This window comes from Oryzias latipes, chromosome 20 (assembly GCF_053564925.1).
Source record: "Oryzias latipes strain Hd-rR chromosome 20, Olatipes_Hd-rR_3.1".
Lineage (NCBI taxonomy): Eukaryota > Metazoa > Chordata > Actinopteri > Beloniformes > Adrianichthyidae > Oryzias > Oryzias latipes.
In genome coordinates, this window is record NC_136256.1 from 27,669,815 (window position 1) to 27,684,700 (window position 14,886).

Sequence of the window (14,886 nt, forward strand, 5' to 3'; positions counted from 1 at the left end):
CACCTGCCAGCTCACCTCCACACAGACAGGAATACATTTAAGCACCTGAGATAAGAGTCCTGTTGGTTTACAGGAGCCTACGAAGTATTTAATCCCCACTTAAAGCTGGCTTTTGTCTGTAGTCTTCATCATAGACAAAATGTAAAAAAAATACAAAAACCTGAGAATCATATTGTATTTTTTTTAAGAATTAATTTGTATTATAATGCAGAATATGGGTTTGGTCACTAACTCAATGCCTTTGTTGAATGACTTGGCTTCAGTGACAGAGGTCAAAGGTTCCCTGAAGGTCACCAGCAGCTTTTGACTATTTTGGTCCATTCTTCAGGAAGGCGCAGACGCCCATTTGTTGTCCGGGTGACCTGTGTCATCCTCAGTGTTCTCTCCGATCTCAGAGGAATCTTTACCCCAGCAGCCCCAAACCATGATGCATCCGCCCCCATGCTTCACAGTGGTGTTCCTGAGAACAGCATTATTCTCCCTCCAGACAGGCGTTTGGTTTCAAATGCGAAACGTGTTCTGACTGAAGCTTTCACGGGGAAACAAAGACGGCTTTTACGGCATCGGAGCTGCATTGTCATGCTGGCGTAGGACCCGGACTCCGGTTTTGGTTTTGGGTTTGATCAGCTCCTGCTGCCGATCACCACAGACTCACTGTTGTTCTGTGGCCATGCAAAAAGTCCAAGAAGGAGGAGGACAAACAACAGCACGATTCACACTATTACAAACAAATGACAAACTATGTGTATTCATTATTATTATTGTTATTTTATGTGTTATTATTTGATAATACTCCCCCTCCCAGCATAAATTCAGTTCTTTTTATGTAAAAGCAATGAAAATAAATGGTTTCTTTGAAAATTATAAGAAGAAAAAAAAGGTTTTATTACTTTACTTTCAAAATGTCATACAAAGTTGGGTCAAGAACAGAAGACGGTCCTGGTCCCTTAAGCTTAGGCAGCAAAAATAATAAAGAAAAATGATTTATGTTTCATTAAGAAACATTAAAATCAACCAGCAGTTTGTTTTGGTCTGACGATTGACCGCCTGTTTAAAAATGTTCTTCAAGTTAAAAACACAGAAATAAATGTAAAAAATCATAAGTATAAAATGGTTCAGAAAGTTTTTACACAAATACAAAACTTTTCTTAAAAAAACTCAAAGGGGAAAAATGAGAAATTAATATATTTTCATCGTCTTTTTTAAGATAAAACGTCTGTTTTGTGTTGTTATCATAAACCTCCTCTGTAACTACAATAAACCACCTTCAAAAAAGTATATTTTCATACTTATTTTATTACCGCTGTTTTACAGCTTTACTGCCACCTACAGGACAACAGCCACTTTGAAGACTTTCAGTCGGGGTTTAGACCTCACCACAGTACAGAAACTGCACTAGTTAGAGTCTCTAATGACTTGTTATTGGCCTCAGAAAAGGGACTACTTTCTATTCTGGTCCTGTTGGACCTCAGTGCAGCCTTTGACACTATCGACCACGGTATTTTACTCGATAGATTAGAGCATGACATAGGGATCAGAGGATCTGCCCTCCAGTAGTTTGAATCCTATTTATCCCATAGGTACCAGTTCGTTAATATAAATGGACATTCCTCTCAGTGCACTCGAAGCCAACTATGGAGTCCCACAGGGCTCAGTCTTGGGACCGATCCTGTTTACGCTTTCTATGCTACCCCTAGGAAACATAATCAGGAAGCACAGCATTAATTTTCATTGTTATGCCGACGATACGCAGTTGTATTTATCCATGAAACCTGACCAGAATGACGATATAGAGAAACTGAATGCCTGCATCAGAGACATCAAGACCCGGATGACAATTAATTACCTCCTCTTGAACCCAGAAAAAACTGAGGTCATTATACTAGGTCCTAAAAACCTCAGAGATACTCTGTCTGCTCAGATAGTCTCCCTGGATGGTATAAGTATAGCCCCCAATTCCACAGTTAGAAACCTTGGGGTTTTACTTGACCAGGATTTATCATTTAAGGCTCACATATCTCAGGCGTGTAGAACTGCCTTTTTTCACCTGTAGAATATTGCTAAGATCAGAAATATACTTTCTAAGAGTGATGCTGAAAAACTCATCCATGCATTTGTTACGTCGAGGCTGGATTACTGTAACTCCTTGTTAGCAGCGTGTCCTAAGAGTTCCTTCAGAAGTCTCCAGCTTGTTCAGAACGCAGCTGCTAGATTGTTAGCTGGAACCAGCAGAAGAGATCACATCACTCCTGTGTTAGTTTGACTTCACTGGATCCCAGTTGATTCCAGAATCAAGTTCAAGATCCTCCTGTTAACCTATAAGGCCTTACATGGAATGGCCCCGTCCTATATTCAGGACCTCATAGTCCCTTACCAACCAATAAGAACACTTCGCTCGCAAAATGCAGGACTGCTTGTGGTTCCTAGAATTAGTAAAAGTACGGTTGGAGGTAGAGCGTTTAGCCACCAAGCCCCTGTCTTATGGAATAAACTCCCAGCTCATGTAAGAGAGGCCGACTCAGTTTCTACATTCAAAGTTAGACTGAAAACATTCCTCTGTGGACAGGCTTATTGTCAGACTAGTTAGTATTCAGAGATTATTTAACTTAATGTTAATTTGTTTAAATTAAACTTAATAACAATAACTATTTGTTGTTAGTAAGCTTCTAGAAGTTTGAAGCTGGGGTAACTATGGTGCTCTCCTTCTCTTTTCTATTCTTGATCATTATTCATCATTTAGTTCTCCATGCCACTGTTTGGTGCAGTGATTCATGTATTGTCCCTCTTTTCCTCTCCCCTCCTGGGGAGTGGGAGTGCTTCCAGACTCTAGTTGGCTCATCCGTGCTCCTGTTCCTGACAGAGTACCTCCTCTCTGCTCCTGCTCCTACACCTGGCTGTGGTTTCTGTCTCTGGCTCGTCTCGCGCCCCAAGCCGTCCCCCTCCAACTCATCTGGATGAAGCTCGTCTGCTGGACTTTATATATGTAGTTTAAAGGAAGGTCTAAGGGCAGGGATGTCTAGTTTAGTTTAGTCTGTTCAGTTAAAGTTTAGTATTTTCCTATTGAATTCTATGCATTTATGATCCTTTTGATTTTATGTTTTACTTTTTCAATTACGATACGAAGCCCATCGAGACGACAGTTGTTGTGAATTTGCGCTAAACAAATAAAATTGAATTGAATTGAACTTTTTTACTGAAATAAGCATTTCATGTTTAGTGCAGCTTCAGAACAAGCAAAAATGATTGTTTTTTTTTTTAAAAGGAACCCCAATTTCTTCATTTAGTTCATTCTTGTTTCCAAAACACTTCAGCAGTTTGAAGATTTGCGTCAGAAAGCAGAATAAGACTCCAAAGAACACGTGTGCATCTACGCTTTGAGCTGACTGCAATGTGTGAAAAAATAATCAACAAAGTGTTTTACTGGAGGAAAATCTTTTGTCATATTATCTGGAACAAAGTGCGGTCATTACCTGAAAAATGTGCATTAATAGTAAAGTCAACGAGATACATAAAAAAAACTCTTAGACAATATCTATCCAACAAAAAATCTACATGGCTAAATTTTCAGATATTGATCATACATTTTTGCAAAAACTCCCTTAAATTTATACTCAACCTTTTCTACAGTTGTGTGTTTTCTTTTAAGCCCTGGGACCAATTCAAATGCTCCATAAAGATTAAATTAAAATTAATTCTGTCACAAATTGTAAACATGTAATAATCCCTTATTTTAGTTTTGATCATGAAAACATAAAAATGTGGTTAATTACTACTTTTGTACACAGAATTTAATTCACATACACGTTGATTTAGAAAGACTTCTTCTAATTAGTTTGGTTCCATTACTGAATTCTCAATGGATCCATTCCCGCAGAGAGGTCGAACTTTGAACTTTGTTTTCTCTTGTTTGATTTTTCGTGTTTATCACTTGTTAACTCATAATTTCTTTTCAATTATTTTGTGTTCAAATATCATAGACATTGTTCTGCTTTCGATGCAGGTCTACATCTTCTGTAAATGTGTTTTTATACAACAAAGTAAAAGAAAAACTGCAAATCCTGACTCAATAATGCCATCTAGTGGTCAAACAAAGTCATTGAAGCTTGTCCAAACTGATTTTCTTCTTAAAATGTTTTAAATTTGCATCACAATACATGTTTTTGTGTTCATTTAATAAGTATCTGCACTTTACACTGAAATTCTGTTGAATGTTAGAGCATAGAAAACATTTAAACAGCAGAAAATGATCAGGAAATGAAAAATTGGAATCAGTTGATGGTTTCAATTTGATTACAGCTATAACATAATTTTTAATTAAGATAAAGCATTTGGGATATTGTTCTGCTTTTGGTTAACATATGAACATAAAGCATAAATAATCAACATATTATAGATAATTTTAGGAATCAGTGCTCTGACTGATGCTGCCACAGGTAAAGCAAAGGACTATAAATAAATCCTCATCAACAAACAAATCATTTACACTAAATTATAGTACCTAATCTATAACACAACACCACCACAAACTTTATAAGTAAGAAAAAATGAATGAATGTTGATATTCAGGACAGACATTATAGGGTTGATTATTTTGGGGACGATAAATAAAAAACAAGATTGAGCTTTTATTCCTTTTGAATAGAGAGACCCAAACTTTTATTTTTATTCTGTTATTTTAGCTATTATTTTAAATATTGTTTTCTATTTAAATGTTAAATTTTCCTTGCAGCTCTTCATCACCATATCCCTGATCAGTCCACCCAACAAACAGTTTTATTCCAATCAACTGTTGCCCCTTACTGCCCTCTAGCGGAAATCTGTGGAAATGACTCCATGAAGCTCCTCTGAAACATGCAGCTTCATGATGAGTTTACTAAATAAAATAAAAAAAATTAACAATTCCAAGATCTAGAAATGAAGAAATGTAAATGTTTTCAACAAAATATGCTTTACCTGTTATATACAGTTTTTCATAAACATCCTTCTTTAATCCCCGTTGTGGCATTTTGTCTGTGTTTTTAATATTCTGCTGTCCGAGCTTTGAGAGCACAGTTTGAATCTCAATTCCTCTTTGCCAGAAAACTCATCATTTTATGGCCTTTTGTGAGAGTCAGGGCTTTAACTCCCAGAGCAGAAATCAATAAGACTGTTTTGTAATGCAGACGATTCCATCTGCTCCTGGAAAAAAAACAGAAAACAGCACAAAGACATGCTCGCTTTGTGCAGATGCTCATAATAATCCTCTCTATTACACCGATGGTCTTTCAGGGCAGTGAACGCATCATCCTCTGGTGCTCATTTTCCACAGGTCTTGTGGGAATGGAGGAAGAAACTAATCCGAACCGTCTCAGAGTCCTGATGCTGTCTGTTAGCTGCAACACAGGTCATCCAGGAGACCAAACATCTTTTTATACATTTTACATTTTTAGATCACTGAATGACAACAGAGATTTAGATCGGGACGACATAAACCCTGAACGCAGAAGAGAAGCAGTTTTTAAAAAAATCAATCCATGTGGAAGCAGGTCTGTTCCAAACTGGGACTTCTGTGTTTATCGCCCTCTCGTGGTTACTTAATGAACTGCACCAAATGTCTGTCTTTTGTTTTTAAATGCGCTTTAATCTGGAAGTTACTTTGAAATAAATATGAAATCTGTCAGCACTGTCATCACTACAGGCTCCCACTCACCTGTACAGGTGAACCGTGTATTTTGGTGATAGACCATTCAAAGCTTTATAAACCAGCAACACAACTTTAAAGCCTTTCCTCTGGCAGACACTGTAGAGACCTCACAACTAGACTGATGTGGTCTACTGTTTTGGTCCTAGTGAGAACCCGCACAGCAGGGTTCTGAATCAGCTGTAGTTCCTGGTTGATGCTCCTGGTCGTCTCGTGCAAACACTGTCACAGTCGTCAAGTCGACAAAAGACGAACAGATGAGCTCGTTTCTCGTGCTTAGACATCAAATTTAATCTGTGAAAGGATAATAATATTTTGTGATTGTCATAATGGGTTTGTTAAAATGTAGGTCTGTGTCCATTACTACACCAGGTTTTTGGCCATGTTGGTGTTTTCAGATGAAGAGATTGAAGTTTTGCATTGACCTCCAACTATTTCTCTTTAGCCCCAAAAACAATAAGTTGGAGTAAGTTATGACACATCCAGTCAATGATGTCGCTAACGCATTTACCAAAAGCCTGTCTGGGGCCTCGGTCTCCTGGTGTCAGTGTACATATATTGGTTTGTCATCTGCGTAAATGGTAACTAATGCTAATAGTAATAATAATAATGGATTGGATTTACATGCTTACAGTGTGTCTCCATCATTCATTCACTCCTCATTCATACTTGGTGATGGTAACTACTGATGTAACCACAGCCGCCCTGGGGCAGACGGACAGAGGCGTGGGGGTCAGGACACGCCTAGAGCCCCTCTGACCATCACAGGGACATTCACACGCATTCACACACCAATGGAGCCGCACTGGAGGCAGGGAAATGTCTTGCTCAAAAACACAGAAACAGTTGACTGGGGTAGAGAAAGAACCGGCGACCCCTCAATCATTGGCTGACCTGCTCAACCACCTGAACCACTGTCAAGTATGTCGATTTTAAATAGAATCCAATAAAATCAAACTATTTTTGTATAGCCGTGTCCCCACTACTGTAATCCAAAGAGCTTTTTATTAAAAACAGAATCCTATTTTAAAACCCAAAAGCAAGACAAGGGACCATTACACAAATTTTTTTTTTTTTTTTTTTTAAACCCAAATAGAAGTGGTACCAGGAGGGAGCGTTGAGGAACTCCACATCTAATTTCGGTTGGCTTAGATGTGAAGTTGACATGAATCTCTCCTGTGTTTTGAGCACATTTTGAACCAGATTAGTGCTGGCCCAGAGAGACCCACCCAGTTTTCTAGACATTTGAGTAATATAGCGTGGTCGACTGTATCAAATGCAGCACTGAGATCCAATCAAACTAGCACTGACGCATTTCCACTGTCTGTATTCAAACGTATATCTGTAGTCACTTTGGTCAGAGCCGTCCTGGTTTCAGGTGACATCAGAAATCCAGTAAATACACAAATGAGATGCCTTCAGGGCTTCAAACACGTTTACGCACAGAGGGGGGAACAAGTCCCCTGATGTAATTATTACCCAGTGTGCTTCACAGCAAATAAATAAAGACATAAAAAAGCCTCTCTGTCATAACTCTGTGTCATCAGGGACCGCTGCAGCACAGATGCCGAACACAAAGCCCAAGGCCGCACGCTGGTGAGTCAAGCACGCCGACGTGTGTGGAAAGGAGTTCATTCAGTGAAAAAAGAAGCCTCTCTGTTGACGTCATCAGTCTTAATCCCTCAATTACAGCAATTTCTGGAAGGTGAGCGCGCATCACCCTCACTGCTTCTGCCTCCAGGCCGCTAAAAGATGGCAGAGGGGGGCGGTTTCTCTGAGGGACCATAGTGAGATCATGTACTCGCAGGATTTAAACAGACGTGACAAAACGCGTAATCAAACAGAACTAGAGAGAAGAGTTCTGGTGGTTTAGGAAACAAATATCAGCTCTTCAACACCATTAAAAATATGAAGTGTAAGGGTCAAGATCATTCAAAAGTTCCTTTTTACAGATGTTATACCAGAGTTTGCCCCAGAGTTGACATTCTTTTGACTAACGAAATGATTTAAGTGTTCATACAATTACCGTAATTCAAGAGGATTCTGAAACAGAGAAAAGCACTGATGTGCAAGAACTGACCGTGTTGAAGTTATACACAATCAGCTGATTTGTATGGAGAAAAGCGGCTCCATGCAATGTGGTGTTCTGGGATTGTAGATGTGGACACTGAAAAACTGCCTTAAATAAGCACAAAGTAGTGAGTAGTGACAGAAAAAGGACACAATCTTAGTATTTCCTCCCGTTCCCCAACTCCATCTGGAGGAAGATCGTCTGCTGGACTATTTACACATGTAGTTGTAGAGTTAGATAAGTTCTGGTACATCGCCTGTCTGTCCTGGGGGAGGATCCCTCCTTCATGTGGACACCCCCGAGGCTTCTTATTCTTTTCTGGAATCCTTTTTTTGTTGTTGAGTTTTTTCTTACAGAGTTGGAGGGTCTAAGGGCAGAGATGCCCAGTTTAGTTTAGTTTAGCCATTAACTTTTGAATTCCATGACTGATTTCATGTTCTTATACAAATAGTATGAAAGTATGAAGCCCATTGAGACGAATATTGTTGTAATATTAAAATGTAAAAGTTAAATTGATATTAAATTGACCAAACTTCACAAGCTGACTTCCTAGGTGAACAAAGTAGGAAATGCAATGTCATTTATGAAATACCATGTCACACCTGCAACAAAACATACATCGGAGAAACGGGACGCACCTTCATCACAAGGAAAAACAGAACATCAAAAAGAAAGGAAAGAGACTAACAAGAGCAAGACGACAGCAGGTGGCTCAAGAAAATAAGAAATCATCCCCAACAGACCACTGGAAACAAGAAAACCACATCATGGACTGGGAAAAGGCCACAGTCCTCCGCACTGAAGACAACAGACACCACAGATGGATCATGGAGGCAATGGAGATCCCAAAGCGAGCCCACTCTTCCATGAACCGGGATGAGGGGGCCTTCCTACTCTCTCACACCTGGAGTATCATCCTCCTGCAGCAAATGGACATCAAGGGGGCGGAGTCACGTGTCAAAGTCTGACAGGTGACTCCGCCTTTTTATTTACGTCACATCATCACCACCTGTTGATGACTGATGAGGACGGAAGACGTCCATCGAAACATGTCAGGTATGTGGAAAAAAACAGAAGAACAGAAGTCAGTTAATAATGCAGACACTATGACTGTTACTCAACAAACTTTAGAAGCTGTATGGAGATGCTCACCATCACCCACATCCCCCCATGACTTTTGTTTATTACTCTGCTCAGCTGATGCTTTTATTTTGCATTGTTTTTGAATGTTGTCCTGAAATCGGTTTATTTCACGGAGCAACCGTCTTAAAACTGTGCTGCATGGACAAATGAAAAAGAGCGCTAATGAAGACGAGATGGACCAGCGGACCTGGAAGACCAGACTTTCCCTGTGTGTGTGTGTGTGGGGGTGTGTGTGTGTGTGTGTGTGTGTGTGTGTGTGTGTGTGTGTGTGTGTGTGTGTGTGTAGCCTTTCAAAAGCCAGCGTTGTCTGTCTGACAGGAACAAGAAAGGGATTTCTTAGAAAGGTGGCTTCCTGTCTGCGCGCACAGCTGAAGACTTCTGTAATTGGGAGAGAGGTGTCATGGAGCTGCAACAGTGTGAGGACACCGCTGCAGCCAGGCAGTGCTCGCCACTTCACAAAGCGTTCGCACAATGTGCCGAGGAAACATCCTGTCTGGCGCCACGGCCGCCGCAGCTGCTTTTCTCACAAACTTGCAGTGCGCCGGATAATTACGGTGGAAGCGTCTTCTGCCGGACGGTTCCTCCTCCAGAGCCGTTATGGTTGAACTGGGATAAGCAGCGGCGATGTAATTATGCTCCGAAATACCCAGTGAACCCCGGCGGTGCAGCAGGAGTTCAGTGATGAATGGCATCCCAGGATTCAGTAATATCAGCTCTGATTGCTAATGTCTGTAGAGTTCATCTACAGAAACACCACAAATGATTTTGGGCCAAAGCCAATTATCTGAAGTTAGTAAGTCAACATCAATAAAGAGCTAGATATGGCCTCATCCTGTCAGCCAGTATGATGGATTGCACATTAGCCCTTTGGGTTCATCATAATTTGGTGCAATCCATCACAGACTATGAATAAATGCCCAAATGAGAACGAAAGCATCACGGAGCGCCTTCTCCCGATGCCGATCGGTGTCAAATGTACGCGGAAAATGTCCTGCAAGAGGCTAGACCATGTTTCCATGGAAACACTGAGTTACACCTGCCAACCAACAAACACAAAGAGAGGGAAACATGACTCATAATTGCTGCTCCGCTGACAAAAAAGGAGAGAATACAGTTTAATAGATGTGAGTGAGGCAATGGAGCTCTTCTGATGAGGAGGCAGACGGACCGGAACTTTCCACGGTCACAGCTCCACTGCAATGAAGTTACAGATTCAGGTTGGTTCTACAACTAAAGACTATTGTTTTAGTCAAATAAAATAAAGGAGATGCTAAACTTAACCAGAACTCAGTTTGCTAAATTGATCTGAATTGTAAAAAGTTGTAAGGGAGGGTTGATTTTACATTTTTCAATTTCTTATCATAGATAGATAGATAGATTGATAGATAAATGGCGTATACTTATATAGCGCTTTCTACCTTCTTTTGAAGGCCCAAAGCGCTTTACAGTCACAGTCCAATTCACCCATGCACACACCCATGCACACACCCATGCACACACTGGTGGTGGCTCCGCTGCCGAACACTGGCGCCAACCTCCCACCAGAGGCAAGGTGGGGTTCAGTGTCTTGCCCAAGGACACTTCGACACATGGGCGCGCAAGGCGGGAATTGAACCTGCAATCTTATGATCATGGGTCGACCACCCTACCACTGCACCACGGCCGCCCAAGTTACAGATAGATATATAGAATAGATAGATAGATAGATAGATAGATAGATAGATAGATAGATAGATAGATAGATAGATAGATAGATAGATAGATAGATAGATAGATAGATAGATAGATAGATAGATAGATAGATAGATATACTGCATATATTATTTTTATTCTAAAAATTTGTTTATCCAAAAGATGTAAAAGGGGCAAATAAAAAAGTTTTCTTCATTTTGTTCCCTTTCACTTCTCATTTTATTAGTTTGATCAGGATCTTTTGTTTTTGTGGAAATAAAGATAACTGGAAACAGAAGTAACTTGATGCTTCCCATCCTTAACTAACTAAATGTTTGATCATTTTACACAAAACATCCTGCAGAAAAACCCTGGAATAGACTTGTGTTTTTTTAATTTGTCAAATTTTCTTTGCACATTTTGGGAAAGACCAGACCAGACCTTCTGTTTTCAAAATATGACACAAACACGAAAGTTAGTAAAAAATACTGCAGTTCCTCAATTCACCACTGGAGGATGGGTTAAATTTCTTTTTTATTTTTTATTTTAAAATCTCAGTATCTTTGTGATGTCCAGGTTTAATCATCATGCAGTCTGGTCAAAATTCCCTGGAAATGATCCGTCTGGTCTATGCACGTATGTGAAAGAAACGTTTCTTTATCACAACACGTTTTGTTCTACAAATGTTATCAACACACATTTATTCCATTTTTTTGTTGAAAAGCTGTTTGCTATTGAGGACCTTACAGCCTAAAGTAAACTGTCAAGTGGCCTTTTTTTCCCTGCCATCTGCACACAGTGGTTATTAAAATCTAATTCCACTAAACACCCACTGGAACTCCAACAAATGCAGTTTTTCAATATTTTCTTCAATCCTGACAATGTTTTGGACCCGTTTTCCTCACAGTCTGCCTGCTGGTGTTTGGGCTGACAGCATCCAACCTGCTGTTTTATTTCTGCTAAGTTACCAGTCAGTGATCAGCCCAGAGTCTGTCACATCACACCTTCTTCTTTCCATTTGTGTGGTTAGTTTTCTTCCTTCTTCACAAATAAGACACGAAAGGGGAGGAATAAGGAAAAAAGACGTCAACAGACAAACACCAGATTACAGAACATCTGAAGCAGAAGATAAAACCTAACAATGAATTTAATGAATGGACAAGCAGGCTGGTTAATAACAGGATGGTAACCGAACTCAAAACACAGACAGGAAGTAAAGCTAAAGTCATCGCTGTAAGGACAAAAGCTTTTCAAAACAAAACAGGAAGTAAGTAAAGTTTTTGCTGGTCAAAGGGATGATGAAAAAGTACATAAATGCAATGTTGAGAATCTGACTTTAAAAAGTAATATTTTATAGTTACTAGTTATTTTGCTTAAAAATGTATTGAGTTAGTAACTCAGTTACTGGTCTTACAAGTAATTAGTTACTCAGGAAAGGTTACTTTGCCAGTTAAAATACAGCAATAAATTTTATTATTTTCCTCAGCTGCCCACAAACTTATCAAAGCATTTAAATGCAATGATTGAATCAAAGCGATACGTTTAGTATTATGGTAAAGTTCTACCAATGGAATTGAAGTGTAGACATTTAAAAATATATTTATTACACAAAAACACTGCAGCAAGCCAAATAATATTAAGTTTACATGAGCAGAAAATCAAACTTTGCGTACAAATAGAAGTAAAGGTTTGTACTCTCAACATGTCTCTTATGAAATGACGTCTTTAGCTGCATATTTGATCTTGTGTTCCTGTCATCAATGTACTTTATAAACATATCACAGCGGGGAGAGGAAAGTCTGGCCCTGCTGGATCTTTGAATGACTCCGATTCAACAGTGGTCAGCAGGAACAATGGTTTCCACAATGAACCTCGCAATAATTCTGTTCAGTTCTGTGTGAGTTTGTGGGCTGTAAAATCTATTCTGTCTAGTTTGAATGGTTCTGCTTCGTCTCCGGAGCACACACACCGGGGTTTGTGAGAAGAAAAGTTTGGGGTTTGGTGCTTTGTTACATTTAACACCCCCCACCCCCAAGTCACACAGAAGACAGTGAGGGCAAGGCTGAGTAAACCACATCAATGAAGTAACGTACCATGATTTATACTAAGAAACGATAACGGTGTTGTAGCGGGGATAAACGTAATTAGATCACTAACTCGAGTAGCTTGTAACTTTTGGAGCTTTGAAGTGCATTAGAGTGTTAATCCCTCTCAAAACACAGCCTTAAAGCAGAGCGTTCCTCTAAAATCCTCTGCACTGAGCATCAGCCCCTCCCAACCCACAAAAATGGGTCCATACAGGGTTCTCACGTTGTGACATCACAAAGTGATGAACAGCCCCTCCCAGGCTGCCAGCTCTGCCCCCAGGCTGACACACATGCCTACTTTCTCTGTTGAGCTAGCGGTGATGGGCTAAAGGCTTTCCTTTTATACACACAATACGCACCCATCGTTGCAAAAGTTTGGATGTTGCTTGTTTTTGTGGGCGAAACGCAGACGAGCCGCCGAGGCCGGCTCTGGGATGACGTCATGAAATGGGCGGCACCCACAATGAGCGAAAGGCGGGGCCTCAGAGATCGAGTTGTCTTACTTCTGGGTTGGAAACGGTTTAGGAAGCTCCACGAATCGGGACAACCCAAAAACCTGCCGCGCCCATACGGGTCAACCTCCTGTACCAGTGCGTGTGACTAAGGTTCTTTACCCAATGAGATTCAACTCTTATTTGATGAAATTGCAGTTACATGGAGAATTGATCCTCTGGGTCTTTTGTGAGAAGATTAAACAGCTCTTTTGAATAAAACAGGGGTGTTTCTTTGATCAAGAACATCCTAAGGAGACATTTTAACCAACATGAAGGATGGAAACCATCCTGCAGAAAAGAGAAGGAAACTGAGCTGTGAAGTCCGAATCCCACTCACAGGAAAGCAGGGGCCGCTGAGCAGATCCATACCCTCTGGTAGTGGAGGCAGTCATGGTGGAGGTGCAAAGCCAGAGTGCGAGTCATGGCGGCTCCCACCATCGGCGCCTCCTCCAGTGACGAAGATCCGGGGAAGCTGTGTGGGAGAGCAGCACCTCCTGAGTCTCTGCAGACATCCAGACAATTATTTCTGAGCGTAAAGCATAAATGTTTGTGATCACCCAAACAATCATGTTTATCTGCTCGTGTTTCTGTTTCAATCAAAGAATGCACGTCTTTGTCGTGGTTGTTTCCCCAGATTCACCTGATCCCCTCCTCCCTCATCCACACATCTGAGGGACAAATGAGTCAGCGGCGGACCACGCTGGCTTGATACAAGCGATCATCTTCCTCCCATCTCCCGTCCCTCCTCTTCACAGTCGCTGTCCATCACTGCCCACATGGCTCTGCCACAAAAGGCAGTGATTCACGCACCGTCTGAGGTTAAAAATAAGCCCTGCCATGTTGGATTCTGTCTCCCACTTCGCTCTGAAGGCAACAAAGAGGCACAACAGCATCCAACTGTGATTCTCTCTCGCACAATGGGAGATTGAGAGGGCTGCGTTCACAGCACAGAGCTCTCTGTGGCTAAAATAAGAATACGTTTGCATGGAAAATGATTTCCTCTTTAGCTTTAGTTTGAAGTTTGCTCTTGATTGAAATTTTACTGGAAAAACGACCTAATAAAACCCAGATGAAGGCCTAAAGGCTGCCTCTTCATTATAATCTCCAACTTTCTTTTTTTTTTTTTTTAAGTCACGTGTATTTATCATCATTGTCTGCTCTAATGTTTCTTCCTTCCTGCTCTCCACTGCAGCCTGCATTGATCTTCTATTCATCAGAAAGCATCAGAAAGTGCTCTGCAAACAGAGATCAATGCTAACATGTTTACCTCAGCTGTGTTATTTGGCTGTCTCTATATTTAGGGGGCTGGAAGCACATGTGACAGCATAGACACTCCATTTTTGATGAAACACAGCGACTTAGCAAGACTTCAATGTGTTTATATGACAGGGAACGACTTGGTCATTGGTCGGTAGCTCAAATCAACCTTGACAGCAGCATCTTTCTCCTTTGAATTTTGTCCAAAACGCGACAAAAGCCTTTCAGGAGAAATGCCAACAGACACATTTTCTGAAGTGGTTTGAAAGTCTTCTGACTGCATGTCTACATGAGCTGAAAGCCAAGTTAAAGCTTGAAGTTGGAGAAGAAAAGCATCATGGGAGTGTCTCCTCTTAGCTGCTCCTGGGATTAAAGGAAATGGAGCAGAAAATTCTGCAGAATCGTCGTTTTGTGAGACTCTTCTTGATGGGAACATTTCCAGAGATGCAAATCAGAGCGAATTAAAACCAGCAAATGCACATC